The following is a 27,809-nucleotide window of genomic DNA, read 5'->3' as shown; positions in this document are numbered from 1 at the left end:
ATTCACGAAGGAAAGTAGCTCCCCCCCTGCAGCAAGAAATCACTCTGACTTCCCCAAAGAATGGTTTACTCCGTGTACGTAGCCTGACTTTATTTATTTATTAAATGGACAATAAACAAAAAAAAATTATTACATATTGCCCTCTAAAGGAAGAACTAAAGTGCGAAAAGGAATCAAGGGGACCAAGTTGTAGTGCATTATTATTCCGACATACTCTCGGGATCGGGGAATGGAAAAAGACTTCAAGCTCTGCGAAGGGCACACCGAAGTAGTCAGCGTTACTAGTGCTGTATGACGCATTACGAAGAACAATATTAGCAGACGCGAAGTAGCCTATTAGGTCGGTAGAGGGTTTGAAGGGGATGCAAAGATCAAGGAAAATTCTACGCAGTTGGGGTTACGGGAGACGAAAGGTACGGAGGTGAGCGGGGTAATCAACACAGATGAGGTTCATCTTGAAGAAGAGCGAGCGAGTGAATTTGCAATGTATCTTCTCTCGAACAAAACAATCACAATTACGGAAGGGGGACCAAACCACTGAACAATGCTCCAGGATACTTTTCACGAGGGAGTTAAAAAGCATTATGAAGGGTTGGACCGAGGTGAAATCAGCATAGGAACGCAGTAGGAAACCTGACATTTTGGAAGCATGATTGGTGATATCGAAGTGTGGCTGTCAAAATGGAGTTTATTGTCAAAATTACGCCTAGGTCGAAGATAGAGTTCAGATAGGACAGAGGGTAACCACCAAGAGAGCAAGAGAAAGGAGTGGGAGAGGTTTTAAGCGATTACCATATCGAGTGGCATTTGCTGACATTAAGAGCCAGCTTATTAACTGTGCACCAATAGACCAAACTATTCAGATTTAACTGCAAGGAAGCGCAATCCATTGGAGACGAAATAGAGGAAAACAGCTTGAGTTCATCGGCGTATAACAAGCAAGGACAAGTGAGGATAGAGGCAAGGCCGTTAATAAATAATAAAAATACAAGAGGTCCTAGAATGGAGTCACAATACCAGAGGGGGGGGGGGCGAGGACTAGAAGTGTAACCATCAAAGGAAACGTTACACAATCGGAAGGAGAGGTAAGAGGCAAACCATGTAATAAGTGATGGAGCAATGTTGAGAGGGGCGAGTTTGGACAATAGTATCTGGTGTATAACGGAATCGAAGACCTTAGAATAGCCCGTGTAAATGACGTGAACTTCCGGCCGAGAGTTAAGGGATTTTGACAGAAAGTTGGTGAAGTGCAGAAGATTAGTTGCAGTGGATCGACGTTTTGTTCGTGCTGCTTCTTAACTATAAGGTGGCCGAAGTGGGCAGTCAACTAGTCATTGGCGTACCCCACAAGAATCTTGGAGCTGGATGAGAGGAGCGAAATAGGACGGTAATTCTCAGCAAGAGTGTGTATAGGAAAAATAAGAGCTTGTCCCCACAGCCTTGGAAAATGTCACCGTTTGAGGCTCTTATTGAATATAATGCAGAGAGAAAGGGAAATGAACTTAGAGGTTTTAGTCAGGAAGAGGTAGGGAAAACCATCGGGGTCGAGTTCGACATTGGAATCAAGGTTTTCAATGAGGTACTCCATCAAACAGGAAGTAAGAACGGTAATGGCAGGTGGAAGCTATACTCAGAAGGGGGAGAGAGGAAGCAGAGGGAGAGGACTTATTCAGGAGAAGTCTCTGCGAATTAAATCATAGGATAGCTGAGCAGAGGTAGCAGTGGAGCCAGAGAATTTCCACACTGTTCAGATAATCCTTCCTAGACTATCAGTGACTTAATTGAAGATCGCAAAGCACTGGAATGGTGCAAGTCTGCATGGATTCCGGTGGATAAAAACTTTTTCCTCACTACTTGCTTCAGACGAAGTTTTTTATGGATTTCAGTAGTGAACCATAATGAATAGGAGTTCAGTGATTTGGGGAGGAAGGAACTAGGAAGGTGATCAAAGAGAATGGAACAGAATGGTGAAAGAATGGGAGCCCAATTGATTGACGCCAGAGCTAAGTTCAACCCCTCAAAGTTGCCCTTACGAAGGTTGACCTTAGAGGGCTTGCGCATAGTATGGGAGTTGAGGCGTGGCGGTTGTACCTCAAACTCAAGACCAGGATGATAGGCATCAGGAGCAACATAGGGGAGAGCAAGAGAAGTTTGAAAATGGAGTCGTTCTGGCATGTTGAAGACGACTAGATAGAGAGTGCGATTTAGGTAATTTGTGATACCGTTGAACTAAAGAGCAGCACAGGTGTTCATGAAAGTGAATAGAGGGCGAGACGGTTGGGAAGAAATTTTAAAAGTTCTGGATGGAGCTGGGGCAATCGCAGAGGAAGTGACTGAGGGTTTCCCCCTCTTCTTCGCAGCTTCGGCAATCCGGATTGTACTGTATGCCGAGCCTGGTGGTATGGCCCCCTATGGGCCAGTGCTCTGTCCAAACCGCCGTAATCTTATACGCGTTGCACGCATTTGGTACAGGAGCTCTCGTTATCGGGCTTTGTTGTAAGCCGGCCAAATCCTCCTTGACTTGGCACAGGTGCCTTCGGCATGTAAGGATTCCAGGCTGGAAACTACTATTTCGCCTGTCTCCTCGCTCCGGGAGGTCTCTGCGATTAGTTTCAGCACGACGGCACTACGGTTAGCACCGAGTGTGTTGCTCACGAGGGCCGATGATGTGCCTGGCATTATCACCTCTTCTTCTATCGTCGTTTGTTTATTTTTTTTAATAATTAAGTTCATGCCTTGGCCTCACAAGTTGTCCGAGAAGAATGTCCAACCTGGCCAGTTCGGCCACTAGGGAAAGAGTCTTATTTGAAAATGAAGGTGTGCAAGGTATTCAGAGTTCGCACACTAAAGACCAAGCTCCCGTTGGCCACGCAGCCCTCGGTGTATACTAGTGCACCTTGGCGTGGGGTCCTTTTAGCACCTTCTCCAGTGAAGGGAGGACGATCTCCGGGCTGTTGCTTTGGCTTATCCACTGCCCTCAAGTTTGGCTCATATCAACCTGGATGGTAATTTTGGTTATCATTAACACTGTGTCCGGATAGCTGAGTGGTTAGAACGCAAGGCTGTCGTACGGAAGGTCGCGGTTGAAATCTCACTGGTGGCAGTGGAATTTGTATCGTGATTTGACGTCGGATACCAGTCGACTCAGCTGTGAATGAGTCAAATCAGGGTAATAATCTCGGGCGTGCGCTATGCTGACCACGTTGCCTCCTAGTGTACCGTTACGGTCTTGAATGAAGTGCTCTAACACACTTCAAGGCCCTGATCCAACATGAATTGTTGTGCCAATGATTATTATTATTATTATTATCAACATTAGTAGTCATTAGAAGCAAATACATTCGTGCTTATACATAAATCTTGTTTTCTTATCACACCAGCCGTTCCAGGTGCATGCATCATGATTGGGGTGCATGCATATTCATATGCAATATAGCATAAACAACTTAATTTCCAGCAGACAACGAATGAAGCATTGTTCTTCGTAGTATTAATCAACAATCTTATGAATAAGATGCATCCAATCTGTTACGCACTGAGGTTTAGAGGTATAAATCCATTTAGATGTTAATATTTTGGATTCAAATGAGATAAGTTGAGTGTGTATAAGAGAAAACACATTACGAGTAGTAGCATAAAAACAGTAATATTGCAGAATAAAATAAAGTTTATCTAGTTGAACACTTTTTATTACGATAATATCGTGATATAAACGGAATCTTCCCTTCTGAGAAGTTAATTGCATATGTAAGAGGGATATGCGTCAGAATCAGAGTTGAAAAACAATTCAGATCAATGAATTCTCAAAGTCACCCATTTTTTGAACAAACAAGTTTGCGTCTCGTATTATTATTATTCTTCATTGCAAATAAAACTATCTTCAGTTGATGAGGTGTTCCTGGGTGATCCCCAATGATAACTTGGGATTTTCCAACTGTGCTCATTCCTTAGGTACAAAATTGGAGTGGAAATTACTGACAGAATCTTTAAAACTTTAAAGAGACATTTAATATCTGATTCAGGTTTCAGAAATATGCATATGCATGTGCATATGTGAGTTCAAATTGGACATTTGTGTAACAACTTTTAAATCTGCAGTTTAGATACTAACATGACGATCAGAAATTTGCTCTGCTTTAGCATGGGTACAGGCATAGTTCGGTTTACTGTCTGTCTGTCTGTCTGTCCGTCTTTTTTTTCCCGATGGAAGGTGGAAAGCTTCAAAAGCTACCGCAGGCTCCTGCCACACGGTTATGTGGGACTCTTACCCACTAAAACCACCTCCTTCTCCTTCCACTCTCCCCGCGGGACTCCCATTTGGTATTACGGTCGCGGGGCTGGATCAGAATTTATTCTACGCTCATGTCAACATTCGTGTTCCTCTCGCGTTCATTCTTTCGGATGACTTCCTCCTGCCTAAGCTTCTTTCCGATGGTTGTAATCACTTTTTCAACTTCGGTCCATATCCCCTTCGCTTTCACCATAAGCTCCATGATATTTTCGGGTATAAAGTGCTCCCCGGTTGTAGCTTCTAACGTAGCCCTTTGGGTTTCGAATCTGGGGCAGTGAAAAAAGACGTGTTCTGCGTCCTCTGGAATGTTTGCACACTGTGGGCAATACGGCGAATCATCACGCCCAAATCGATACAGATATGCTCGATAGCCTCCGTGTCCGCTCAAGAATTGAGTTAGGTCGAAACCTACTTCGCCGTGAGGTCGCTCGATCCATTTCCGGATATACCATATGATTCTGTGAGTCCAACGGGCTTTTTCTGACTCGTCCCACTTCTCTTGCCATTCCGCGACAGTTTCAGCTTGTGCGAACTGTCGCAGACGGGCAGGAGATTCTCCGGTGAGGTACATTCGATCGTAAAGTCGTTGTATTTCTTTCGCCATAATCTGAATCGGGACCATTCCTGCTATCACGCAAGCTGCTTCATTGGAAATTGTTCTGTAAGCCCAACATGTTCGGAGTACATTTATGCGATGCGCAGCTCCAATCTTTCTCTTATTTATTATATTTTCCAGTGCATCTGCGCATACTGGGGCTGCATACAGTAGGATCGAACTGACCACCCTTGAAATAAGGAGTCGACGGCTCGGCCTTGGGCAACCTATATTTGGTAGCATTCTCGCAACCAGCGCTCCGATGTTATATACCTTGGTTGCTGCACCCTTCACATACAATCTGAAATTCAACCTCTGGTCAATAATTACACCTAAGTACTTAAGTGCAGGCTTGGAATAAATTGTTTGCGTTCCAACTTTGATCTTCATGTAAGTGCACTTTCTCCGCTTGGTAATAAGTACTACTTCCGTCTTATGCTCTGCGAGCTGTAGACCAGCATTCTCTAACCAGGATTTAATCTCATAGACTGCTTCATTTGCATAGAGCTCGACTTCCTCGAGAAGGCGTGCAACAACCGTCATACGAATATCGTCCGGGAAACCAATGGAGGCCACACCAGTAGGAAGGTCTAGGGTCAGTACCCCGTTATACATAATAATCCACAAGAGTGGCCCTAGGACAGACCCTTGAGGAATTCCGCATGTCGTTTGGTAGGATTTCATTCCTTCATCTGATTCGCAGCACAGAATCTTATCGATTAAGAAGTCGGCAACGATACGCACCAGGTACTTCGCCACGCCTAAGTTAATTAGGGACTCAAGTATCTTGCTCCATCTGGCGGAATTGAAGGCATTCTTTACATCAAGTGTAATCACTGCACAACATTTGCCCTCGTCAAGTGCGGTCTTAGCTGTGTTAGCTACTAGAACAAGTGCATCCGTTGTAGACCTCCCCTTTCGAAAACCGAACTGATTTTCGGAGAGACCGCCATCCTTTTCGGCAATTCGAATTAATCTATTATAGATTAGTCATTCGAATAGTTTGCCAGTATTATTTAGAATGCATATCGGCCTGTAGGACGAAGCTTCACCCAAAGGTTTGTTTGGCTTGGGGACTAGTATTAGTTTCTGCTTCTTCCATTGTGTAGGAAATACTCCTTCTTTAAGGTATGTGGTGAACGCCTCGGCAAACATATTTGGAGCTATTTTGACTGTTGACTTCAGAGATTTATTGGGAATGCTATTTCCAACAATTTTATCCGCAGCTTCGAGCACCTCCTTTTCGCTTACTATGGGAACTTCGGCGATGTCTATCTCGACAGTGGGAAGGTTAGCGGTACTCACATTCTGTGGGAAAAGATCTGTTACTATTTCATCAAGCAGAGTAGGGGAAGAGATCGGTGGGGAGCGTTTGCCTTTAACTTTCGATATTACGGTTTTATAGGCGCCACCCCAGGGGTTCGTGTCAGCTTCATAACACAATCGCTTAAAGTGTTCGCTTTTACTTTTCACGATGGCCACATGTAGTTTCTTCCGAGCGTTTTTATATTCTTCATGTAAGTTCGGAACTCGCTTCTGTGATACAACATACCTTGGCATGGATGCGTCACATGCTCGTCGCAACTTCTCGCCAATTTGCAAAGCTTTATTTTCTGAGCTTCCTTCAAGCGCTGTATTTTGCTGCAGAACTTCTCCGAAAATCTCCTCGTCAAACCTATTAGCTGCCCACCTTTCAGCTCTCGTCCGAGACCGTTTCATTCGTTTACCATGTCTGATTTGAAAAATGATGGTCTGGTGGTCGCTATGTGTATATTCGTCACTGACATTCGTCAGAGTCTTTTTTTTTTGGCGTTGGAAGGTGGTAAGGTTCAAAACCTACTGCTGGCTCCTGCCACGCAGTTATGTGAGACTTCTACTCACTAAAACCACCTCCTTCTCATTCCACTCTCCCCACCGAACTCCTATCAAGTATTGCGTCGCGGGGCTGGATCAGCTTTTAACTGCGGCTCATTATGGTTCTCTCCCTTCCCTGTTTTCGTCGTAGCTCTGCCTGCCTAAGCTATTGGTGAATAGCTTGCAGTTCCCTTACAACCTGGTTCCAGGCATCCGTTGACTCCAGCATAAACTCCACAATATTTTCGGGTGTTAAACGCCTGTGTGCGACCGCTTCCATTCTTGTTTGGTGCGCGGTGAACCTGGGGTATTTGATTGCTCCGCATTCTCAGCCACGTTACCACATCTTGGGTAGCATGGTGATTCGTCGTGACCAAATCGATGTAAATAAGCACGATAACCTCCTTGTCCACTCAAGAATTGTGTTAACTCGTAGCTTAATTCCCCATGGTTTCGTTCAAACCATCTCCGAATATCCGGGTTGATGCGGTATGTCCAACGACCAGTTTGGGACTCGTCCCATCGCTGTTGCTACCGTTCGATAGATTCCCACCGTGCCAGGTGCCGTCAAAATGCGCTAGAATCTCCAGCTGCATACATTTTGTCGTAGAGTCGCCGACTTTCTTTCGCCAAGATGTCTATGGGGAGCATCCCTGCTAGTACACATGCTGCTTCTCCTGATGTTGCCCGATATGCACTGCATACCCGGAGTGCACTTAACCGATACGCCATTCCCAATTTTCGGCAGTTCACTTTGTTTTCAGAGCAGTTGCCGAAACTGGAGCTCCGTAGAGTAGCACGGAGCTGACTACCCTGGAGAGCAGAAGACGTCGGCTTTGTCTTGGCCCACCAGTGTTCGGTAGTATCCTCGAGATCGTTGTAGCGATGGAAGACGATTTAGTTGCGGCGTATTCAATGTGTCTTTTGAAGTTGAGTCTTCTATCAATAATTACTCCCAAGTATTTGAGCGATGGTTGGGAGTAAATTGTTGTTCCGCCAACTTTGATTTTCACAGTTGTGTTCTTTCTTCTCTTGCTAATGAGAACTACTTCTGTTTTATGAGTGAAAGGCCAGAATTTCTCAACCAGGAATTGATCTCCCATATCGCCTCATTTGCATAGATCTCGATCTCGTCTTGGTGATTTGCAACCACCGTTATTCTGATATGATCAGCGAAGCCAATAGTTGTTACGTTGTCCGGTAGGCGTAGCGTCAACACTCCATCGTACAGAACTAACCACAGCAAGGAACCCAGGACAGAATCCTGTGGCACTCCGCAAGGTGTCGGGAATATTTTTAGCCCATCGTCCGAGTCGCAGTAAAGTCTTCTCCCAAGGAGAAACTCGACCACAATGCGTACAATGCGAGTGCCTCGATGATTTTTTTTCCATTTTGCACTATTGAACGCATTTTTTACGTCGAGAGTTATTACTGCACAGCATTTTCCTTCTTCTATTGCAGCCTGAGCCAAGCCAGTCAGCATGCTGATTGTGTCGACACTTGATTTTGCCTTACGAAATCCGAATTGTTTGTCGGAAAGGCCTCCTTCCTTTTCCGCAATAGCGATCAGTCTGTTATATATTACTCGTTCAAATAGTTTGCCAATGGTATTGACCATATGTCTGGCCTATATGAGGAGGGGTCACCCAATGGTTTACCTGCCTTCGGAATGAGTATTAGCTTTTGTACCTTCCATTGCTCGGGGAATTCTCCTTCCCTAAGGCATGCCGTGAAAACTTGGGCAAACATATCTGGTGCTGTCCTGGCGGCTACTTTCAGGGCAATGTTAGGGATTCCATCCGTCACTGTCTGTCTGTCCGTCTGTCAGTCTGTCCGTCACACCCATTTTTCTCGAAGACAGTTGTAGCGATTCGCACCAAATTTGGTAGAAAAGTGGAAACTGTGAACGCTCACGCATATAGTGAGTTACATCCATTTACGTTGAATTTAAGGGGGGTCCCCATACATGCAAAAGGGGGGTGTAAATTTTTTTTTAATCAAATATAGTCATTTGGGGTACCAAATTAAAGGTCTCCATTAATACTTTTCGAATCCGGTCTTAGTTTTGACATTTGTTGAAACGGTGCAGAGTGCGGGGGCTGAAAGTGATTATTTTTTTAATGAACCCATTCTCAGAATCTACCCAACCGAAAAATCTGAAAAAAATCAGGGGGCTGCCACTGTATGGTGTCTAGGCTCCGAAATACCCTACATATCGATACCTGTTCAAATAAAGTTAATAATAGTACATTACTGTAATTTTTAGTAATTGAAAGGAAAACCCCCTCAAGTTCACAAAATTGCAGCAATGTAGGTTACAGCATAGAGCATGATCCTACCAAATTTCGTGAAAATCGCACTATTACTAACAAAGTTATACTAGGTCAAAACTGTCGCTCCTCTGCAAATTCAAGACTATGAATGTCAATATCACTTGAAAGTGAATATTTTCACATAATATATGCATACTTTATGGGCTACATTTTTTTTTTTTTTTTGGGAGTAGGGTAGGTGAATGCGTTTACGCCGAGAGTGTTGGACTCCCGCAACAGCACGCTGGCGGACTACCAACTAAACACCTCCCTGTCAACAGAGAACTAGCCTGGAACCGTTTGATACATTACTTCGGGCTAGCCCTTCCGCTCTCCCGGCTTTGGGAGCCTTCAAGTCAGGGAATTCCTTTCACCAACGGGAGGGGAGGGGAGGGGAGGGGAGGGGAGGAAGGGAGTTGTTCGTTCAGGGAACCCCTTACCATCCGATCCCTCTGCCGGTCGAGTTCAATTTTCTTCGTAGTAAGAAGAGCCCGAACATAATGCGCAATACGATTCCAGCTGCCAGCGCTCTTCAGCATCTCTCTGACAATGTTGTCTGGAGAGAGCTCCCCTGTGTCTGCATAGAGCTGCTGGCGGAGGCCGTCCCACCTCTCGCAAGAGAAAAAGGTGTGTTCAGCGTCATCCGCCACTCTATTGCAGAACACATAATCAGGAGATCGCGCCTTCCCAACCCTGTGCAGGTAAGACTGAAAACCTCCATGCCCACTTAGAAGTTGGGTAAGGAAGTAGTCAATCTCACCGTGCTCTCTGTTCAACCATGGGTCTAATTTGTCGATGAGCCGCGCAGTCCAATTGCCCCTTGGCTCATTTTGCCAAGAACGTTGCCACTCGTTAAGGGTGCGTTGACGTTCTTCACGGGCAACCACTTCTCTTAAGTTTTCGCCCTTACGGCGATAGATAGCTTTGCGCTCCTTGGCAAGGAGGGCAACGGGGATCACTCCCGCAATCATCATCACAGCCGGTTCGGAGACGGTGCGATAAGCAGACGCCACTCGCAAAGCTCCCCGCCTCTGCACTTGAGCGAGGGGTTTACGATGCACCTCCTTGTCAAGGGCATCAGCCCATACCTCCGCACCATAGTGAAGGACGGACTGCGTTGCTCCCATGAGGAAACGTCTCCTAGTTGATATAGGGCCGCCGACATTCGCCATTAGCCGACTTAAGGCCGCGACTCCTGCCCTGTCCGCGGCTGCTTTGATTTGCTCGAAGAAGCTCATCTTCAAGTCGAGCATTAAACCTGGTTTTGACTCTATAGTCAACTCGCCGATCGATATGGGACGCAAGGTCGGAATTCTCCTTTTGGTCAGGATGACTACGTCGGTTTTTTCCAGCGCAAGGTTGAAACCGTGAGCAGTCATCCATCCGCTTACCCGTCGCATCAATATGCCAAGTCTGCTTTGCGCCTGTTCAACAGTGCGTCCGGCAACAAGTGCCGCAACGTCGTCTGCATAACCGACCAGGCGCGACTCTTCGGGCATATCGAGTCTCAGCAGACTATCGTAGGAAGCGTTCCAGAGGTCCGGGCCTAGGATGGATCCCTGCGCTACTCCCGATGTGATTTCCATCCTCCTCTGGCCCTCTAGCGTCTCATAGAACAGGGAGCGGTCTTTCAGATAATCCCTCAATATCCGCAAGAGATAGTTTGGCACGTGAAAGGAGTTCTCTAATGTGCCTAGCATATCTGTCCATCTTACGGAATTGAAGGCATTTCGGACATCAAGCGTTATGAGGAGCACTATCCGTCGAGATCGGCGGCTGTGTGCCCCGGCTCGATTAAACGCATCTACGACCTCCATAACAGCATGCACTGTAGATTTCCCTGTTCCCGAACTGCCTTGCGGATAAGCCCCGGCAGCACGGATCGCTTCAGCGAGTCTACCCCTGATGAGCTTCTCGAGCACTTTTCCGGACTACATGCTAATGGGACAAATGCACACTCAAATCTCTTTGTAGAAGAAATACACAAAACCTTTCGCATCTGAAGCATCTAGCTTCCGGTTTCCCGACTTGTTCTAGATACTATTCATTTTGTATTATAATGATGCACATGAGTGAAATATTCAATCAAAAGATACATATACTACATGTGCTGTGCATACATATACTCGCACGTGGTGTCAGATGGAATACTTTTCCGAAGGTCCTTCAGAAAAAGTTAAGTGATCGGGAAATCTAAAGGGACACATTTATCGTGTTGTATCTAGATACATAAACTTTCCACGAAGTTCTACTTCTGTCTCCTAGTTATTTTCTTCTTTGGTAGACTGAATGTCGCCAACACTTTAAGTTTCCAAGGTGAACAGTCTTTCTCGTATGAAAGGCTTAGGCAGTGGTTGGAGTTACCATTTTATGAGTTCTAAACCAATTTCAAGCAAGTTTCACATCTGTCTATGTCCACGTTGCTCCCATGTTTTCCATTCGTTGGCGACCGCTAATTTAAGTCTATATTTCACAAGTTTCCAATAAACCTTAGGAATTCCGGTTCGATTCCATTAACAAATCTAAGTGAGAGAAGAATTTCCGAAACAGCTAGCATTTTCACCCAGCCTTCCCGCCTTCCGGTCGGTAATACTATTTACCCGCTCGAAAGTATTTCTCTGAAGGAAAGTTGTGAACAGAATACAACATTTCCCTCCTTTTCACGCTTTTCTCAGACAAAAACTTTTCTAAGCACAGCCAAGAGAAATGTGATAACAAGAACTTGACCTGAATAATTGAAAGGTAGTTTGGTTAACCAAAAAATCCGACGTTCGGAAGACAGGTGAGTATTTAGGATTATTTACCAGGATCCATTTGTTTTCATGAAATTTGCCAGAATAGAATGGAAAAGTGAAGTGACGGAATTTATATTCGCTTCTTTTAACAAATATTTCTTGCTTATGAAATATAGTCTGGAAGGATTTCAGGTTTGAACGTTTCTGTAAAGCATGCTATCATATTATGGCCAAGTCCAGTAAACGCTGCAGAGGGTGTTTTCGTGGTTGTCACAGTCACCCCGTTTGTGTTATTGAGGACAACCATTTATTTTTTTCAGTACATTATTCGCTTATGGTCTGTGTAGTAGGATTATTCGGTCTCTCGCACGGGGAGGCAAGGAATAGTAAATTGGCTACAAATAATTCATGAGCCTGGATTGAAGGGATTTCTCCCTCGTTTCCCAGTGGAATTAATAATAAATTGCATACAATTGTAGTTTGTCCCAATACGATGAAGATAAAAGAGTTTTTCTTAGTTTTCGTCCCATGTCGCTGCTGAGGTTTTTCCAGATGATTGGCCTCTAGACCTGAAAAGGTCCTTTTCTGTTAGAATATTGAATTCGTTTCCTCTTGGACAGTTCGGAGTAGCTACTTTAAGGATTTTCTTATACAAAAGTCGGATACCAAAGGAAATATACCGGAAGAAAGTAACTCATATAATAGATTTGGTGTAAAAGTGGTAACTTTAATTAGTGCTACAAATAGCAAATTGAGGACCTCATTATATTTGGACTGTAAATAATGCTGAAAAAGGAGATTGAGTTCATGTACATAATGGGAATGGTAGTAATTTTCCACAGAAAGCATGCATAATATCAGCTGCGGGGGATGTAGGGTGTATGTGCTCACATACCATACTCCTTTCCCACGTCAAATGTGATGGATTTTCAGTCACTTTATTACGCAAATTGTGATGCGAAAGTAGTGAGCCATCAGTAACAGGAGTAGCTGAGTAAATTACCCAACATAAATATCCGGAAGTTGAACTTGCTGCATAGTCGTGAGTAACTGCTCCGTTCTGAAAAGTTAGTTGCCAATTTTAACGGATTGGGAGTTTCACTTTATCGTTGATTACCTCTTCATTTAGATTTAGTGGCAAATGTTTTAAGTTTTTTGCCTAATTTCAAGGAATATTTGACTTTTCACATTTGATTGATTGATTAAAGTTAGGGGTGGTCTGCTTTTACTGGTACTTATGGACACAATTATGGGATAATTCGAACGCAAGGCTGAGCAAGAAACCTTGGAGAAATGCTAGGTCGTTCACCTCAGTTGACACGGTCCTGTCGAGAAATGAGCAAGGGTTTTTGAGGCAACAAACAAACTCACATCTGTAAGCATTGGCATCCTCTCTCGAAACACGAAGCTTGAAAGAGGCCTACGGAAGAGGCGTATTGGTATTTGCGGTCGAAATATGCGAAAATCGATGTTGCGAGGTCAAAAACTGCGAACGCGGTAAATATAGCGGTGGAATTCTCTATTTTGGTAGAACCCCACTTTATACGGTCTTGGCATTGCAGGGCAGGGCAGGGTTTCCTGTGATAACATTAAAGAAGATGACAGGCTGATGAAACTTACCATTATATCAGCTAATCACAAGATATCACTCGATGCTGAGAAAGATGCCCTCTGGCAACTACTTAACTCAAAGGTCTGTAATGCGGGTGGTGGATAAAATAAGGAGAAAGGGTGTGTGTGTGTGGTGGGGGAGAAGCTACAGCTTCTGAGCACCCTCGCCGTGTTGGCCTATTATATTACCACCCCCATCCAACAGAATATTCCGTATCACAGGATATCCGTTAGTAGATGTGATGCTACCCGTCGCAACTGGAGAACATCGGCACCAAAGATCTGATCCCTGATGCATCCACATGGGAAATGCTCCGTGAATTCTGCTTCGTCCACAGGACGACGTCATTACAGGACATCTTGAATAATTCCTGTTCTGAACATATTCCGACCTATTGAATTATGGCCTGTCAGAATGCCCACAATACACCTGCAAGTCCTCCTGCTTTTCAACAGGATAAACTTTCTGGTACCTATGTTCGCTTCTGGCAGGAAAAGTTTGGTGTGTCGAGCAGCATTTAGGCTCTGCCACCTCTCATTATGGGAAGCTTGTTCCCAGTTTTTGAAAACAGACTTAGCCAATGCTACTGATACTCCAATTGCTGGCTCCGGTCCCGGCATAGGGGAGCATCTTTCGCTAAAGTATCCGAGATTTAATTTCCCTCTAGGCCACAGTGACCAGGTACCCAGAGTAGTTCCACCGTATTGAATCTAGAGATAGAGTTCAAACGGTTTCTGCATTCCTGAACGATTTTTGAGGTGGTCAAAGGACTACTCAATGCCCTCAATGCAGCTTGGCTGTCACTGCAGATTGCGATGCGCCTGCCCTTCAACCGCTCGTCAATCACCCAGTTTGCCGCCCTTAGGATTGCATAAACTTCGGCTTGAAAAACCGTTGCATATTGTCCCAAAGGAAAAGCCCACTTCCCGTTTTTATTCGAGAAGTAGACTGCGGCTCCAGAACCCTCTTGCTTTTACTGATACTTATGGACGCAATTATGGGACAATACGAACGCTAGTGTTTGAACTGCTTTTGGTGGCAGTTCCTGCGAAAGGCCGAACAAACAACCTTGGAGAAATGCTATACCGTTTATATCAGTTGACACGATAGCAAAGGCTCTGGTTATATTGGAAAATGGGCAAGGGTTCCTGATGCAACAAACATGGAATGACTATGTCCAAATGAAGTTACGTATGTAGGAACGCCTCTACCAGAAGTTTCACGGTGATAAAAGGTTAGCCAATTGGCAAATTTACAAGAATATGAAAGCCAAGCAAGGTCTGTGTCGACTGGTCAAAAGTCGACCCCAACGCAAACAGAATATCAGACACTTCTGTTACGTTAATGACAAAAACAGTGTTTTGATTTGTTATTTTGAATGTAGTCGGGGAAATCAATAAGACCTGACGACACCACAGTTGAGTTCTGGCAAAGAGCTAGAACGCGACACTCTGGATCAGTGAGTTCTTCAATGGGGTTATATTATAGAAGGGGGATGAACACCTGCGCGATCGGTCGAATATGAAACAAGTCGGGAAACCGGAAGTCAGACGCTTCGGGTGTGAAAGGTTTTGTGTACTTCTTATGTAAAGACCTCTGAGTAATACGTAGCACGTGATATGTAACATCATCCACTTAATTACAGCCATTCGTGTTGAATTTGCAAAGAAGCGACAAATTTGACCTATTATAACTGTGTTAGTAATAGTGCGATTTCCACCAAACTAGGTAGGAACATGCTCTCTATAATTATGTTATAGTTTATATTGCTGCTAGGATGAATTTAAGGGGGTTTTGTAGTCAATTACAAAATATTATAGCAATTTACTATTATTAAATTTATCTGAAGGGATATCGGTTTGGAGGGTATTTTGGAGCCTAGACACCATATAGTGACAGCCTCTTGATTTTTTTTTTGATTTTACGGTTTGGTAGTTTATGAGAATGGGCCCGTTAAAGAAATGACAATTTTCGACCCCCGCACTCCCCAATAAATTTCAAAACTAAGACTAGATTCGGAAAGTACTAACCGAGACTTTTCATTTGATATCCGACATGACTATATTTGGTGAAAAAGAAATTACTTATTAAAAGACTCACTGTATGCGTGAGCGTTCACAGTTCCCACCTTTCCACCAAATTTGGTCGCTAGACCCGCCTCCGAGAGAAATGCGTCTGACGGACAGACAGACAGTACACTGATTTTAATAAGGTTTTGTTTCACACAAAAGCAGGGTTTGTTGCGAATTTCGGAACTGCTGACACAATATACGGTGCATGTTTGCTGGTGAATCTAGAGAAGGCATTTGACCGTGTATCATACACACTCATCTGGTATGCTCTGAGGCTATACCTGTTATCGGAGTAACTCGTGCGTTGAGCTAACTTGTCTTACTGAGAACTGTATAGTAAAGTTCGAAGTATGCCGTGTATATCAAAACCGTTGTCCATCTCGTCCCCCCTCCATGTTCTTGTTATGAGCACTACAGTACGGGACATCTAATGGAGGAGGATTTTTTTCCCGATCTACACCGGGGTGACAAGAATGGTCAGGAATTTGTAGATTTTTGGTGTCCCAATGGGGGAGAAAGGACGGTGCTGGTTAGTATCGTCCTGAGTCTTGTGGTATATTCCTTAGTTGTGGAAGGTGAGGGAAGATAAGAGGTACTTTTGTATGGTCTGCAATACCAATATTGGAATGTGAATCTCCAAAGTGGTAGTCATATAGGTTATACTGGGAAACATCGTGAATCGGTTTTAGACCTTCATGCTTCCTCCAGCGGTCAATCTTCACGAGATTATGTTAACACTTAAAGTAATCCGTCACGACTTCATCTTGTATTCTTAACAGGGGATTGTGAACTTTGGTTTGAGCTCTATCGGTCCATGTGCAGTGTGGAAACAGATTTTATTGGTTAAAAGACCATTGAAAAATGGGAAATAGCTAGGAGTTCTGTCTAACATTAAAGGATATCCATAGGCCGCGTGGGTCACCTTAGTGTCCAGGGCACACATCTGTGCATGCATTGGGGGCAAAAAAATGAGTCCGCAAGGGATCAAGGAGATTGTGCCTAGGTGTGATATCCGAAGTTCAGAGGCAAATTTATTCTGTTGTTCTAGTTGTCAGTAAAGAGCAGGGTGGGTGGGAAGGGAGGGGAGGGTGTCTATGAGCTGTATGGACATTCACCCATTCATGGGAAAAAGGGGTCGGGTGTTATATCTCGGTAAAAAACAAGCAGAGTATATGTGTCCAATGCGGATATTTACGCCATTCATACAGTTGGAAAACCATGGAAATATCCATATCGAGAATGTACGTCCACTCACTAAATATGTGTCCTAGGATATTTCAAAGATCACCTTTGGGTTTGTAGGCAGCATAATGAAATTTACTATTGTGGGGTTGAGATGGAAGAGTAAGATTAGTAGAGGCTGAGAGCGTTTATAGGGAATTGCGTTATCTTTTCTTATGTAACCAATGTCAATGTTGAGTGAGGTAAGGTTTGCTATTGGTAAATATATGTCAGATATAATCCAGGATGGGGAAATTCCAGGGTAAGTCATTTTTAGATTTATGGGTGTTTCGTATTGTCTCATTATTGAGTTTTAATTATCTACTTAGATATCCGACGAGACATCATTTTGGGTTCATCGTCATGACTGTGTATATTCCTTTCTATACTAAAGATATTTTCGTATTTCTTTCTATACTTAATATAGATAATCTTCCTATCTATCTTCTATCTTATTAAGCTTATTAATTGAGAATGAATTAAGTCCACTGGGGAAACGTAAAGAAATGACGAGCAAAGTGTTAAAAAAACACAGAGGACAAGATATGGAACCACTCAAAGTCGAGGAATGAACGAAGATCGAGCATTCCATAAGTCGTCTTTTATCCACATATACATCAGCAACGTTGTCCTACTATAGTTTTCGTACTGATAACAGAATTACCACTAATCTTTGTAATATCCGCTAGTTATGCTATAAGTACAGCACAGATAAGTTTCGCTAGTTATAAACAAGCTGGAATATCGGGAGCTGGACACTTCGGGTATAAAGGTTTTGTGTTTATCTTTGATGAGGAACTTTCTATTCCACTTTTTTCTATTCATGAATAGATAAAAACTCAAAAAGTTATTCCACATATGTTCAAGATGTTCGTGTATATTTAAGCCATACATATTATGTATGTATAGTCCCTCTCTAACCTCGTTAAGGAATTGCGTCAGACAAGTAGGGCTACTTTCATGTAAAAACGATAGAGCTCAACTTTGGACTCCACCCCCGGAGGCAAAGGAAAGTATGAAAAGCGAGAGGTTCTCTGTCTTAAACCCAGTCGAAAAATTATGGCGGTCTACCCCCTCCCCCTTTAAAAAGTTATGGGGCTTCAAATGATGATGACATCATCACGGTAAAATTTGATTTGCTAGCCTTGCCCCTGGAGAAGGAGCGCATAAGGAGGGTATGCATTGAAGAATGGCGGGACTCATCCGACCCCGTTGATGTCTTATTTTATTTTGAAGAGGCGTTATTTTTGTATCATTAATAAGCTTATTGGTAAGTCAATCATCGTTGCGGTATACAAAATGAGGGCCGTCTGGATGAGGTTGGCAAATCAAATTTTATCATGATGATATCAAAATACCTCTCTTTCGAGCAGGTAGGGAGGGGCAAATAGCCCGATTTTTCAACGGAGTTGGATAGAACACAACTCCAACTTTTCCCCCTACGTGGATGTAGTTCAAAATTAAACCCCCTCATCTATGAATTTTAATCATGTAAATATTAAGCGTGCGATCAGGAGCTACTTCTCAATTTTATTACAAAGAATTGACGGCGCGATGGTTGAGGGGATAGAGCACCAGCGTCCTAATCTCGCTACAGCATGGGTGACTGTGTTCGTCTTTTGTTGGACTCGCTACTATGAGCTTATCACTTCCACAGCGATAAGTATAATGATAGTGAAACTGGAGCGCCCGAATATGGATAATACAGAGCCATTCAAGGGTGTTTCTTTAAAGGATTATTTCCTTCATTGGGAAATGCCACCCACAGGAGCAAAAATGATGGGGATAAGTGACGGCGGGATACATTAACTTTACTTACCTGTTTCTTTTACTATCATAAAAAGACGCTAAGTTTATTTGCTTCTTTCTGACTTCTTATGACCCGCCACCACTTATTTGACGGTAATTTTACATTAATGAAAATTCGCTGCTACTCAGCACCCCGGAACATTTGTGACGTGTTAATAAACATTCGTTTGTCCTCTTGCACATCACTGGCATGGGAATTTGAGCTGGTAGTGAACATTGCTACATATGAGAAAATTCACATTTATCTGGAATGCGGAACCAGACTTCCATGAGGTCACAAATGTATCATAATGGATCACTTCAGGCACTAGATCTGCACATCAACTACCGTAATTGGAGATACGTCCTCCCCCGTGATTGACCACAGTCAATCCCGGTTTTCCATTGTATCATTCTCCGACTTCGGGGAAGAAGGAGTGGGATGTGCAGCCATCAGAAGAGACGCGGCAGGATCGGTTGGAAAGGTAAGAGACAAGTCGTAAAACAAGTGGTGTGGAGCTTAGAGACGCGAGTTTGGACAGAAGTATCTTGTGATTTACGGTGTCAAAGGCTTTAGTGTAGATAATTTGCATTGCCTGCCGTGAATTTAGACAAAACAACAAAGTTGGTAAAGTCGAGCAAGTTGAAGGCAGCACACCCCCGTTTAACAAAGCCTTCACTATGTGATGGCCAAAGTGGGCAGACAACCAGTCGCTGACATATCTTTCCAAGATTTTGGAACAGAAGGAGAGGAGGGAAATGGGACAGTAATTCTCGACAAGATTACGATCGCCATTTTGGTGAATGGGGATGATGAGAGCCTCTTTCCACACTCACACACTCTTCGAGGCTTTTATTGAAAATAAACAAAAGGAGATTTGGAAGACCGTCGTAATCAGTGCCCACATAGGCATCAATTTTGCCAATGAGGTACTCCACAGGGAGAGGGGTAAGGAGGAGGTGGTGACCCTATGTGGAACAAACATACGGCATAATCCTATATATGTTAAAGCTATTTCAGCTATTACCTTTCGAACAGGAAAACGTGACGGTTATATCTAATTTATCCACTGGAAAATTCAATCTATTACAACCATTTGGGAATATCTTTTTCCTAAAACAAAAATATGGCCAATTGCAATTAAATCGAAAAAAAATCGGATATTTCAGGTAAATTAAGTTAATAACAGGTAAAGAAAGCGTTCCAAAGAAACAATTTTTTGTCCTTATGTTCATTACGCTATGTTAAATGTAATACTTTTATTTCAGCTAGGTAAATTCCCCAAAATTCACTATCGAACCGGATTTAACCTTGAATTAATTGTTCTTGTATTTATACAAGTACATCTTAAAACCTAATGTAAAAAGTATTTGTACAAACATTCTGGATAGAGGTACTTTAATTTAGAATTATACGAAATAGAGAGAACACCAGCAAGCAAAGGTCAACCATCTTCTGATTTTCATAAGTGACTTTTTTAAAAAAATGCAGCTCCTAGTTGTAATATGCAACCATATACCACCGAGAGTCTCAAAAAGACATTAGCAATTAACTAAATTGTATGCTAATAATGGTGACTTGCAATTTTTATGTCTCTAATTCATCAAAGTAATGAGTATCTTTGAACCAACTGGTGTTAATACATCTATTACAGAAATTGAAATCCATTACCTCAATTCGATTTTTTCAATGTAATCTCAGACGACCTTCGTTATTAGCTACCGGCTTCAGCCTCACAGCTGTGCACCTTAGATGTCAGAGAAAGTTCAAGTTGAGTACTACATCCTCTCCATTACTGGAGCACTGAAAGAGACACTATGGGAGCTTTTAAGAGAACTTGTGTTCCCTGTTTCTCTTTGTGTTGTTTCTATTCCATTAGTATCTATGATGCTTACTCTGGAGGCTGTTCAGACTCCAGCTGTTGGTACCAACTTCTTCTTAGTTCAGCATGAACGTTGGCGGTGGGACATATCTAGTTCAGTGGGGATTTATGGATACAATCAGCGTAAAGTAGATAAATGTATGAACGAAAGTATTTCTTTGTTAGCTATTTGAAAAGTGGCGTCCAAGATGATAGTGCGATTGCTCAGCGTAAAATCGTCGAGGTCACTGGAGCTTGTCTGGAGTGCTCGAAGATTGCCAAGCAGCATCTGCTCGAGACGAAGGTCAATAATATTCCATTCAAGTCCGGTGAAAAATTCATATCGTAGGCGGCAGGTTCCGTCAAATCATGATAAAGGTAGATTGATTTTTCCGGGAAAATATGAAAATTGAACAGATACGCTTTATCGGCAAACAGTATTTGATTAGATGTTGTATAAACAGGTCTTTGCCCACGTTTATTTTCCTTACCTTGGACGGAAACTGAATTTGATTGAACGTTTCCTAGGAGAATATCACTATTAGCAAGCTGCAATGGATGTTGAAAACGACAAAGGTAGCATGAAAAGTATAATTTTAAGGTTTTCTGGTAATTTGGTTGAGTAGCTGGCGAAGGGCACGTTCTTTCCATGAATTCCGGGGCTGAATATATTTTGATGCTTAGAATGGAAATCGTTTCTTGAAATAGGTAAGAATAGAAACTTCCGGAGGCACTGCTAATTTAAATTTATTAAGGGTTGTGTAAAACCAGCTTTATCAAAATAGATTGAATGTTTTTCTGCTTGTCTATTATCACACTCACTTTACTCGAGAACGACTAAAGCTTTTGCCGTGAAATTGAGTGGAAGTACGTATTCTGTTAAGCGCTTTATATTTAACGGATATGATCTTTTAGTATTGAGTCTATGGTGCTCCACGTAAGTGTGGGAGAGCTGGATATGTTCATGTGGAGTATCACATAAAAAGGCGCAATTATCATCACCGCTGAACCGCAGGCCTTTTCGATATTAAGTCGCCCCAGCGACCCCCAGCTGAACGTTATCTCATCGCCGAAACAACTGTTGATGTCGAAGCTAGCGTACTTCTCCACGTCCGACGAAATTCTGGCCTATATCAGAAGCAAAGCCAATTCAACTTTGTCACTGAAGTCATGTATGAAGCTGACGAAGGGTGGCTCTCCTGACCGAGCATATAATGCAAAAAAAAAGTGATCTATCCCCACGGCATCGATACTATCGTCCAATCTCCCTTTTGGCCACAGGTGGACCTAGTCAAGCGTTACCAGAAGACTAAGCTTCGTGAAAATTTCCGGCCCGCCCACCTCCCTCGCCGAACTTAAATGATTCTCACAATTTTACACTGTTCTATCAAAATGTAAGGTGTTTAAGGACCAAGCTGTCGGATTTCAAACTTTCTGCCTTAGAATTCCAACATCACGTCATCTGCATTTGTGAAACCTGGCTCGATAACAGGATTTTAAATTCCGAGCTCATCGAAGATTACTCTGTCTTTCGTTATGACAAAGACTGCGCTGCGCTTGGCAAGACAACCGGCGGAGGTGCCCTAATAGCTGTTAAGTTCCCTCTCTGTGCCAAAATCATCGTTTCCTCCTCCTCCTTCACTTGCGATTCTGTCACCATACGAGTCATTTTGCCATATCCTTTGTATATTTTCCGCTCTCCCCCACCTCTTTACGAGGATTTCTTCGGTAGATTATCAGAAGTCCTAATCGTTTTATTCCCCACACTAAGGCGAACTTCGAAGCTCTGAACTCAACCCTGGTGGCTGGTTGGGCTCCCCTTCTCTTTGTATTAACGCACTCAACACCTTCCATACCATTGTATCTGATCTTCTTCCCTGTTACATCTTCTTCTAAGTGCTTGTTCTTTTACTCTGTCTAGTTCACCACTGAAGTCCACAGAAAACTTCGTCAAAAAGACATTGCGTGGAAGAAGTTCCGGTCTTCTAGAACCTATGCTGACTTAGTTTTTTTCAAAACTGTGCGTTCCTCGGTCAAATCCTTTATACGTAAATCCAAAACGAATATTTGACCAGTGTTGAAGACTCACTAAAGCGCGGAAACCTCAAACGTTTCGCAAACGCTACTCCCTGATATCCTCCCCGTCCATTAAATTCTCTGGCTCCTCAGCTAACTCCCCGCTTATTCTGCCGTTACTTTTCTGCAGTCTGTGCTCTTTCCTCCCCTCCCCTCTTTCCCTCCCTTCCCTTCCGCCAGTGGATGTAGCCTGCCCTGCATCGCCTACCATTCCCCTTCTTAACTCTCTCCTTGTTGAGTAGCTTATTGACAAATTTGATGCCAATGTCCTCCGTGGCTACGATGATCTTCCAAACCCCTTTTTGTTGAAAACTGGTCAGGAAGATGGACCCCTTCCCCTATCCCCTACTTTCAACAAAAGCCAGAAAGAAAATCATTTTTCCTATTCTTAAAAGTGGCGATTATACGCTTGCTGAAAATTATCGTCCCATTTCCCCCCAAATAGTTGAAGAGCAGCACGACTTTGTAAAGCGTAAGTCCACTGCCTCCAACCTGCTAGACTTTACCAGCTTTGTCGCCAAATGTCTAAATTCACGGCAGGAGGTATATATTATCTACACTGACTTTGCAAAAGCCTTCGACACTGTAAATCACAAGATACTTCTATCGAAACTCTCGTCTCTAAACGTTCCCAAACCACTTGTTTTATGGTTTGCCCCTTACCTTTCCAACCAATCCAGTCGCCTCTCTGCTGACGGCTGCATATCATGCAACATCGGGACAGACAAAAACATTGCTCAAGACATCCGCCTAAGCAGCTCTTTGAACAAGAATACTTTCAAAGTGATAAGGGCATCCTGGTAACGAGCAATAAGCGGCAAAGAGATCTTAACGAATAGGCGCAAGCTTCCCAATGGCCAAACGAAGAAAGGAGAAACTGACGGTGGTGAAATTTAAGTTAAGTTAGGAGATGGAAACTTTTATGGCTGCCGGAAAAAATGTTCAATGACATCGAAGACTCTACTTTAACCTAGAAGATAGAAAGTAAGAAGCGTTTGTCTGTCTGTCCTGTGACATGTGAAACTGGTGTTAAATTTGCGTCTATCGGGAAAGCATACAATAAGCCCACTTAATGTATTCGTTATATCTTGACTGACTTGTTTATTCGGAATATTTTCATGGACGGGCTACTATGTTCCAATCCCGAATGCAAAGTCTGCCGATGAACCTGCCGCCACCCGAGCTTCTAAAAAGCTCATAATGCATAACGCAAGCAGTGTTTCATAGTTTGGTTCAAACCATGCAGAAATACACCATTCCGTAAACGTGCTTGATGTAAAGGGGCGCTCAACGACCACCGTCAGTCCGTGCCTAAATGCTTGGCATTTAGTGCTAGTATTAGACAAAATCCTGCATCTGCCGAGATTGTGATAACTTGGAAAAAAAAAATAAAAATCGTTTTCGTTGAACCTATTGGATCTGACATGTTAGAGCATTACTATCTATAAGATCTTGCTAGGCCGGATAGCCCTATATACCCAGAACATCATTGGCCCATACCAAAGAGGCTTTACTCCAGGCAAATCAGCAATAGATCAGATTTCCTCTGTGCCGTACGCAATGGAAAAACTGTTGGAATATGGACACCAGTTGCATCATCTATTCATCGACTTTAAAGCCACCTAAGATAGCATAGCCAGGGTGAAACTGTACACGGCCATGCGAGAATTCGGTATCCCGACGAAATTGATAAGACTGACCAGGTTGACCCTGACCAATGTGCAAGGCCAGATAAAAGCAGCAGGATCACTCTCAAGACCATTCCACATCAACAACGGTCTACGACAAAGGATGCCCTATCATGCGTTGTCTTTGACCTGGCCCTCGATCCTCTTTAAGTCCACCCAACTACTGGCCTATGCTGACAATATCGACATCATGGCAAGAACCACCCGAGACGTTCAAACTGCCTTCCTCCAGATCGATCAGGCGGTGATAGGCGCGACATCTTGGGCTCAATAGGTTACGGTGGGTGGGTCACTTAATCCGCATGGAAGAGAATGATCTAGCCCGGAAAGTCTATAAGAGCAATATCTATGGTAGAAAAAGAAGACGAGGCAGACCCTGCCTAAGATGGAGCGATAGCGTAGGTCAGGGCGCTAGACAGCTTTTAGGGATATTGAATTGGTGGACCTTGGCGCAAAACCGGGATGTCTGGAGTTCCTTATTAAGGCAGGCCTAGATCAGGTACCGGTTGTTGCGCCGTTAATGATGATGATGATATCTCTGACATTTATCATGGCTGAAAGGTAGAGAGGCCCACGTTTGTTTGTGGACCGCTTTCCACGCAAACCAGTTACTTCCAACGACCATTTCGTGTGACACTGATTTTAATATCATATCTGGGACAGGCTTCGAGGGTTCGTTCTTCGGCTACGTAGAAGGTATCCTCCTCCGACTCTGCAGTCTCGTCTGTAGGAGCGTTCATTTTTTGGCAAACTAAGAAACCTACTCCGAGCGCATAGTTTACTGGATGGCCGCTTAAGTATATGGTGCAGTGACTCTTCTCCAGTAAACCGGTCCCTATCCAGCGCATCTCCTGCAACGCTGTTACATCAGCCCTATATTGGGACCGGGTATCGGTTTCAGTTTATACAGGGAGCGCACGTTCCATGAGAAAATGCGCAAATCCTTATTTCGTTTTCGTTGCGGGTTCGTCGTTTTAAATTCCATCCTATTCGAGACTCCTTCTGAGGCTTCGTAACCTAGGTTTTCCGTGTAAATTTGTCAGCCCCCAAACTGGAGGACCAATTGGTACAGTTTGTCCCATTGTTAGGCGCGGGGGACTCGACCTCATCCTTCTCTGTCTGCAGGCTTTCGTTAAGAACGAGCTCCCAGCGGTCACCACATGGAGGTGGACATAGGGTTTGGTAGTAGTGCTGTTGGTGTTGCTGCAGCAGGCGTTTCCCAAGTTTTATGCTCCATCGTGAGTACCAATCCACGTTTCTCCCTGGGACATATACCACCCTTTGACCACTGTGGCCTAATAATTGTATGAACAACAAATGAAGGCTTTCGTCAGCGTGCAGGTCAGATGCCCGTGGACGTGTTGGTGAGAAGGCGAAAATGGCAGTGACATGTATGACTTCATTCAGAAAGGAGGATAACTTCGCTGGAGGTATTATCATGCACTGGAACGCACTATCTCAGGATGGCGATAGGGAGAGAGAACCACATGGCGTAGAACAGTGGAGGAGGGGTGCAACCTTCTTAATTTACTTACGCTCGGGAATAATGGGATGGGGATGTGGTAGACTTCTTCCTAGAAATTTCACACCGTATCTAGCTATAACTACGCCATTTTTGGGATATGACACCAGACCAGAGAAGGAATCCAAAAGTGATTAAAGGTGTTATTAATTAATTATAGCAGGAAATTTTGATTTTTTGTGGGATGGCTCCGTTAAATAGAGTAATGGGTTGCAATGAACCAAAAGCACCATTTAGACGGTTTAATACTAGATTCTGCTGAATGAAATTCGATGTGATGTGATTTCGATAGATTCGAGGGCATTCATGGGGGGGAAGAGTTACGTAGCTAGGAACTTCTAAGAGGCTATTACTGCGTAAGGTTTGGTTTGAATGGTGTCTGATGCTGCCAGTTTAAGTTGGGAACTAAAGGCCGATGACAGTAATGCTACTTTATTCCACTTAAGAGCAGTATTTGGGGTTTGCGTTCACCGGAAAACAACTAAGGAGTTAACGTTCAATTCCATGGTTTGATACCGGAAGGGTGATCGTAGTATTGAATAACATCACGAATTGCAGTGGTAGCTAGGCAAATTAGCGCAAAGCCGGGATGATTTGGTTGTCCGGTGCTTGAGGAATCGACGTGAACTGCGAACTGCATCAGTAAAAGATAGTGAAGAAGGGCATTGGAATCAAGGTTTGTTGGTTTGGATTAGGTTGGTATAGGACGGGTCGACTGCTTTAGTCTGATGGATCATCGCACTCTCCCTATCTGCATTAATGAACAGAGCATGAAAGGCAATGATCAATTTGTATATCAAGGAAGTGTGTGTTGTGCCTATTGTGGTACCGAACTGGATTTTATCTGATCCATTAACATTGTTAGATCCGCTTTCGGTGCCTTGTCTAAAATCTAGAAATGCAGGTACCTTGCACCTTGCACCAAGGTTAAGACTGTTCTGTGCTATCGTTTTTTCTGTGGAAGTAGCACATGAAAAGTTACCACCACTAGCACTCCTAAACGTCAAGCCTCCGTGAACCCCTGTCTACGTCGTAACATCGGAGTACGCTGGACGGATACTATTTCAAACAAAGAACTTGGTCGGCGCACAGGCACCCGAGTTGATAAGTCACACATTAGGGAGGAGCGAGATTTGCTTGGTGGCTGTTCCATGCAATGGAACTCACTCTCCCAGGTTGAACAACGAATGAGTCGCCCCAAGGGCACTTGCGCAGAACATTACAGGGGCAGTGCGGGCATCTCTGAAAGTCCGGGGGGAGAGCAATGTACATTGTAGGCAGTCGCGGACGACGACGTATGGGTATGGTTGACGCTATATTCCATATATATATAAAAGTTAATTTATTTATTTATTTAATTAACGGACAACAAACAGAGAGAATTCCAATTAATTATTGTCCTCAGAAGGAGGAGGAGAAAGCAAAAAACCTATCCTACGTTTAAAACTACTTAAAGTAGGGAAGTTAAAAGGACCAAGCTGTTTTGCATTATAATTTCGGCAAAGCCTGGGAATCGGGGAATGAAAATAGACTTCGGGCTCCGCGAAGGGCACGTTGAAAATATCTGCGTTGCGTGTGTTATAAGACGCAGGACGGCAGGTGATCTCGTCAGCGGCGGAGCAGTCCATCAGACCCGAGGAAAGTTTAAAGAATGTGCATAGATTCAGATACGATCTACGCTGTTGTAGGAAGGGAAGGTTTAGAAAGCGGAGGCGGGAGGGGTAATCCACACGAGGGAAGCTTTTCTTAAAGAAGAGGGAACGGGTGAATTTACGTTGCACATTTTCAAGGGCAAAACAATCACAGTTACGGGAGGGTGACCAGATCATACTCGAGAGTATTCCTTACGAGGGAATTGAAGAGAGCTAAGGAGCGTTGGATGGAGTCAAAATCAGAGGAGGAGCGAAGAATAAAGCCTGACAATTTTGCTGCTCGATTGATGACATTGAGGCAATGGTTGTCAAAGCGGAGCTTATTGTCGAAAGTGACTCTGAGGTCTTGAGTGGAATTTAAGCAGGATAAGGAATGTCCGTCAAGCGAGTAGGAGAAAGAAGTGGGTGTGCATTTTAGGGAGTAGCACATAGAGTGACACTTTCTGGCGTTTAGCGCTAAACCATTAGTCGAGCACCAACGAACCAGAGTGTCCAGGTTATTCTGAAGAGAAACACAGTCCATAGGCGA

The 27,809-nt window shown here is 43.6% G+C and overlaps 1 protein-coding gene across 2 annotated transcripts in view; it reads left to right on the top strand.

The window, feature by feature from the left end:
- The window catches only part of LOC119654448 (UNC93-like protein), a 110,912-nt gene that overhangs the window by 36,455 nt on the left and 46,648 nt on the right, over window positions 1–27,809 (top strand). Inside the window, exon 1 of one of the 2 annotated variants that reach the window (XM_038059851.1) lies at window positions 17,241–17,252. The exons of the other annotated variant lie outside the window; for it this stretch is intronic. The gene's annotated coding sequence lies outside the window, so the exon portion shown is untranslated. Of the gene's footprint in view, window positions 1–17,240; window positions 17,253–27,809 lie in introns of those variants that run through there. 2 annotated transcript variants of the gene reach the window in all.

This window comes from Hermetia illucens, chromosome 4 (assembly GCF_905115235.1).
Source record: "Hermetia illucens chromosome 4, iHerIll2.2.curated.20191125, whole genome shotgun sequence".
Lineage (NCBI taxonomy): Eukaryota > Metazoa > Arthropoda > Insecta > Diptera > Stratiomyidae > Hermetia > Hermetia illucens.
This window is presented reverse-complemented; position numbering and strand designations above follow the sequence as displayed.